Source organism: Pholcus phalangioides, unplaced genomic scaffold, assembly GCF_987345545.1.
Source record: "Pholcus phalangioides strain wild (caught in Gottingen) unplaced genomic scaffold, Ppha-v1.0 ptg000022l_1, whole genome shotgun sequence".
NCBI classification, from domain to species: Eukaryota; Metazoa; Arthropoda; class Arachnida; order Araneae; family Pholcidae; genus Pholcus; species Pholcus phalangioides.
In genome coordinates, this window is record NW_028301615.1 from 32,501,027 (window position 1) to 32,507,586 (window position 6,560).

Genomic DNA, 6,560 nt, shown 5'->3' on the forward strand with positions numbered 1-6,560 from the left:
TGCACCACAATAAACAATACAACACGCCATGCACCACAATACATATAACTATATGCAATACAGTACAATACGCGATGCATCACATAAGTAAAGCACCATAATAAGCAATGCAGCACGCGATGCATTACAATACACAATGCACCAAAAATAGCAATGTACCACTATTTACAGTGCCCCGCAATACAGCATAAAACGTAATGCACGACAATACGAGATGTATCGCAGTAAGCGAATTACCATAATACACGCAAAAAGTACTGCATTACAGTAAGCAATATATCACGCGATGCGCTGCAATGCACCACAATAAGCAATATGTGACCAGAAATCACCGAGTACGAGTTTTGGGGATGAAAATACAGTGTACACAAAATAAAAAATTAAATTTTTATACGATCCCTCTCCCCTCCCCCGGTCCTCTAACTTCCAATTAGATAGTTGTTGCTCTTTCTCTTCTGAGCCCAACAAACAAATTACATGTTTTTAACTGCATTATTACCTGATATATTTAAATTCAAAAAAAAAAAAAAAAAAAAAAAATTGGCGGGGGGGGGGGCCCTCCAAATAATTTTATGTAGTTGCTCCCCGCTTTAGAAACTTTCCGAGTTACGAATGTAAATCTTGAAGGGAAAATTTTTTCCACAAAGAACGCATTCTATTACATTCATTTTTTTCATTATTTGAGGAACACGTTGATAGTCTGGATCGTAATCAAACACGATCCATTGAGAGGGAATGACATTTAAATTAATTTTATAAAATTCATAAATTATTAATAATAATTAGCGTGTGGTCCACCTGCTGACACTTCATCGTGGCTCGAATCATATTGAACAGACATAAATTTTTGTCGTTCTTTTAAGGCGCTTCATCATCTCCTTATCAAATATACGTTGCAATTCGATAACTTTGATCATTTTTCGAATTTTTCAGTTTTGAATCTAGTAACCCTATCTGAAGACCACATAATCCGTATTTTCACTAATTTGTTCGATCATCCTTATTGCCAGAATTTTTTTGTGGAAATAAATAGTTATTTTTTCTACATAAGAAATCGATTATTGCAAATGTACGAATTTTGTTACCAAAATTTTCCTCAAAAACATTTTATGCTTAAAAAAATAACAAAAAACTCTCTCTTTCTCTTTTTATCATCGCATGAGTTGCCTGAAATTTCGAGATTAGATGACAGCACCAACAGTATGTAAATCAAGCCTCCATCGAGCTTATATTAGTTAAGGCGACTTGATAAGGGCCCCTATTCTAGTGGCTATAATATTAGTGGAAAGAGTATGACGTCAGCGGTCTCCGGCTTGGCCGTGCTGAGAACGGTGTCCACCAAAATCTTTCGTCCGAAGATCACCGTGACTCGGTGAAAACAAACACGATCCCCCATTATTTTCTTATGGCATAAATAGGAGTTTAAAACAATAAATGAAAAAATAATTTCAGCATCGATGAGATAATTCCAAAATTAAAAAAAGAGATAATTTCAGCATTAATGAAGGAAAATATTCTAGAATTAATGTAAGATATAATTTCAGCATTGATAAAAGTGATAATTCCAAAATTAATGAAAGAGATAATTCCAAAATTAATGAAAGAGATAATTCCAAAATTAATGAAAGAGATAATTCCAAAATTGATGAAAGAAATAATTTCATCATTAATGAATGAGATAATTTCAGCATTGATAAAAGAGATAATTTCATCATTAATGAAAGAGATAATTTTATCATTAATCAAAGAGACAATTCCAAAATTAATGAAATATATTTTCAGAATCAATGAAAGAAATAATTTCAGCATTGATGAAAAAAATAATTTCAGCATTAATGAAAGAAATAATTTCAGCATTAATGAAAGAAACAAATTCAGAATTGATGAAAGCAATTATTCCTGAAGTAATGAAAGAAATAATAATTAAGAAAGGAAATAATTCCAGAATTAATGAAAGAAAATAATTCCAGAATTAATGAAAGAAAATAATTCCAGAATTAATGAAAGAAAATAATTCCAGAATTAATGAAAGAAAATTCACAAAATAATGAAGGAAAATTCAAAAAATAATGAAGGAAAATTCCAGAATTAATGGAAGAAAATTCCAGAATTAATGAAGGAAAATTTCAGAATTAATGAAGGAAAATTTCAGAATTAATGAAGGAAAATCCAGAATTGATGAAGGAAAGGTCAAGAATTGATGAAAGAAATGATTCCAGAGTATATTAATGAAATAAATAATTTAATCTTTTTTCACCTTTTTAGATGAGAGAGTTAACAATCCTTTTTTTTAATCTTTAAAACCCAATATTTAGAGACCGAAGTGTGCATTTCTATGGACAAATTGCCAGGCGGGAACTTTGTTTTCATCGAGTCACGTGATTTCCTTGCATTTGATGTCGCTGCCGTCGCGACGGCAGGATGTGTGTGCTCTCTCTAGTAATATAAGCTCAGTGTAAGCCTCAGAATCTCTGTCGTCTGCTTCTCTCTACTTGTTTTGGACGCCTCCTTGTGTCCTGAGAAAATTACCGAACTGTCAGTTTGAACTTCCAGTTCTGTTTGTGAGCTTTGTTTCTAAGGAACTGAGCGGAATAAAAATATAGTTTTTTTCATTTTTCACTTCATCATCACCACATGAGTCACTCTTAAATTTGAGACTAGATGGCAGCACATTACTATAAAGTGGAGTGTGGAAAAATTCACTTTTTACGATCTTATCTGTCGTATGCTTGTGTGGATGTCTCCTTGGGTCTTGAAAAAATTACTGAACTGGAAGTTTGATCTTTCAGGTCAGTTTATAAGCTTTGTTTATAAAAAAAGCTGACCATATTTCATCGAGAGAAATACGGGAAATTGGGATTTCAAATACGGGAAAATACGCGAAATTGGGATTCCAAATACGGGAAAATACGGTACATCGCCAATTATCACCAAGAACAACGCCAAAAATGCACAACGTTGCCAAATATTGCTGAAACTACGGAAAAATCTCAATGGCGAGAAACGAATCGTTACTGCAAATTGCAGTGGATTAAAATGAATTCCACGAAATAAAATGTTCAACATGACAAATGTGGGAGATTAATGTTGTTATTTATAGTTGTAATTATCATATTATAATTTATGAGTTGAAAAATAATTTCAATCTTTGACTTCAATGAAGAACAAAAATCCAATTTCGTGTAAAATACGGGAAAAACCGGGACACTTTTGCCAAAAAGTCGGGATGGCTAGACAAAGAAGGAAAACCAGGACAGTCCCGGGAAATACGGGACGTATGATCACCCGAGTTAAGAAGCAAATAATGTAGAAAAAACATTTTTGATTGAGGGGCCATGTCCTCGATTAAAGTATGTAAAAATATATGATGGCTCATCTCTACCAAGTATAGACACAAATGTGGAAAAAGTAGCATTCGTTTTAAGGATGTTATCAAAAGACTTTGAGCTAGAAAAAGTAGGAGGAAGATTTTAGATAAATAAAGTGAGTGCTCAGAAATATCTAGATCATATATTCAACCGTAGACACAGTCATGGATCCACAGCGATGAGTCAGAATGGGTGGCTAATTGTGTAAGATTGTAGGTATGTCCTGTATTTACGGGACAGGCCAAGTTTTACCATATTATCCGGATTTTGGGAGGGGTGATTACTCCCCACCCCAAGGGCGTAGCCAGGGGGGGGGGGGGGACTTGGGGGTCTGGTCCCCCCCCCCCCGAAATGTGAGAAAATGACCGAAAAAAGGGAAAAAGATGGCCAAATGTATTGTTCTGTCACTTTGGTCCCCCCCCCCCCCGAAATGGAAGTGGTCCCCCCCGAACGAAATTTCTGGCTACGCCCCTGCCCCACCCTACTTCTGGATCCACTGCTGGTGTTAGATTAGTTACTTCTGAAATACAAAGTTTCATTCAATGGTTTTTTTTTTCCATTGATAGATTCAACATTGTGTAAAATATACGTATAGGGGGGAACCAAAAATCATTTAAGTGCTTAGGGCCTTCAAACATCTTAATCCGGTCCTGCCGCCCCTCTACACTGAGATTATAGACGATATTAGTGAAACTACACACACATGGCTGAAGCATCGTTTTCATTTCGTCTCTTTCATACTGTGGTTATTTTTTGTTACTTCTTCTTTGAATGATTTCCATTTGTTTCATGTTACGCTCTTGCAGGAGCTTCTGCATAAATTTACACTAGAAAACTCTGAGGTACCAGGAACGGATTAATTCATTCTAAATTGATTCTAATGGGGAACATTGTTTCGGTTTACGAACAATTCGTCTTATGAACGGACTTCAGAATACGAATTAAGTTCGTAACATACAGTTTACCCTCGGTTTACGAACATTTTTTTGATTTAGCGCTAATGCGATTTACAATACTGCTTTATTTCTCCCCATTGGCGTGACTTCAGCAATAATTGGCAACTTTGATCATTTTTGGCAACAATCGACGATTTTCCATGGGGCCATTCCAGTATTACGGCAGCATCGATGAGGGAGGGGATTTCCGATTTGCTGACTTTTGATGGGAAGGGGGAGTTTGGATAATGCTTATGTCATCAACCATCCTTCATGAAAATAGGAAATATTTTTAATGGTATCTTACTCGGTGCGCCAAAAACGAGAAAAACCTCTCGATAGTTTGTGGGCACTTGAAGTAACATTCCCCCCTATTGATAAGGACCACTGCAGAGCCACTTCAGTGATCTCCAAATGTTTCGCGGATCCAAGTGATCTGGAAATGTATCCGGGCCGCTTAAATGCTCTGGAACTGTGCCACGCATCACTCAAGTGATCCGTAATTATATGCCGTGGATCATTTAAATAATCTGAGAATGTGCCGCAGGTAAATTGAGTGATGTAGAACAGCACTGGGGGGCACTTAAGTGATCTAAAACAACGTCACATGTCACTCAAGGGATCTCTAATTGTATCACGGATCGCTTAATGTTCTGGAACTGTGTCCCGGGTCATTTAAGTGATCTGAAAATGTGCCACGGGCCGCTTAAATGCTCTGGAATTGTACCACAGGACATTTCATTTCATACCGTGCACCGCCCAGACTCTATCGACCATTGTCAATTTTAGCCATTGCCCCGGATGGGGGGGGGGGCTGGGAGGTGTCGGGTGCTTTATTATGGATATAAAAACACATTATTAAAATATTTATATATATATATATATACACACACATTTAAATATTTATATTATATACAATTTATTTCGATGAGCTCTTCTGATGTCTTTGTAGTTCTATTGGTCTTGAGCCCTTTGTTGTTCTCTGTGGCCAAGCGCCAGGTCCTGAACCACGTTTACCCTCGTTGGCTTCTTGGCTCGGGTGAGCATTCGCCGTGGCCAGGCCAGGTCCTGGACCACGCGTCTTCAGACAGTTAAGTGATCTGTAAATGTGTCGCTCAGTTCATTTTTCAAAATTAGGTTTGAGGAGGTCAGGCCGCATCAGATAACCCCCTTGGCCGTATTTGGTTCGCAGGCCAAGGGTCTTTATGCAATCTATCATTATATGGATTTGATGGTGGGTCACAATGAATTTATTAAAGATAAATTTTGATGTCATAGCCTTCAAATAACATTGAAATTAAGGGAAATTGTTTATCTTCTATATAAATGTGTATGTATGTATGCTCTTTATACAAATCTACAGTTTTAGACCGATCGTCGCCAGATTTTGCATATATACCAAACAGGTCCGGGATTGAACCGTAGGCTACTTTAAAAGTTCGTCAGAGCTGGGCAAATGCCCGAAATGGGCGAAAAACTGTCGGGCAACAATGGTTTTGGGGCCTCAACAATCACTTCCGGAACGTTTACTTTGGTTACCGTGGTTTCCAGCAATGCGTTTCAGACGTGAATATATGCCTTTACAATGGTTTGTCACGCCTTTAATTCTGTTATTATAACAGTTTATTCATTTATAACGGTTTGTCACATTTCCAATCCTCCCAGTAATTGAAGAAAACCCGGGAAGCGCCGGGTATTTTTGCTTGCCTGTATACAGGGTGTCCTGTAAGTGCTAATGCGGCCTTTATCTCATCAACCGCCCATCGTATAGGTATAGTTACAATTTAAAAAATGCGTAAAAGGCGTTTGAATAATATTCGCTGCACAAGCTGGACGTATCACGTCGCTAACAACAGAGAGCAACAACTACGACGACAAAACTGGGAATAAAAATGTTCAACGCCAACTAATGAACTCAATGCTTGCCTCGAATCATCAACACTCTGGCACGAAGTTAAAAAATTATCATTATCCACAAACATGCGAGTTCAACTGCAAAATGACTCAGCACTGCTATCATTTTCACATCAGCTGACGAACCAGTAGACCCAAGCACTGGACCGATTATGTTCCCAAATGGATTTTGCCAGTTGTTAAACTCAGTTCAAGAACTTGCAGACAAAGTCTTCCCAAACATTCAACAAAATGACCAAAACCATGAGTGGCTTTCTGAGAGCGATTCTGGCACCGAAAAATGACAGCGTGAACAAGATCAACGAAAAAATCCTAAAAATTATTCCAGGAGACTCCACATCTT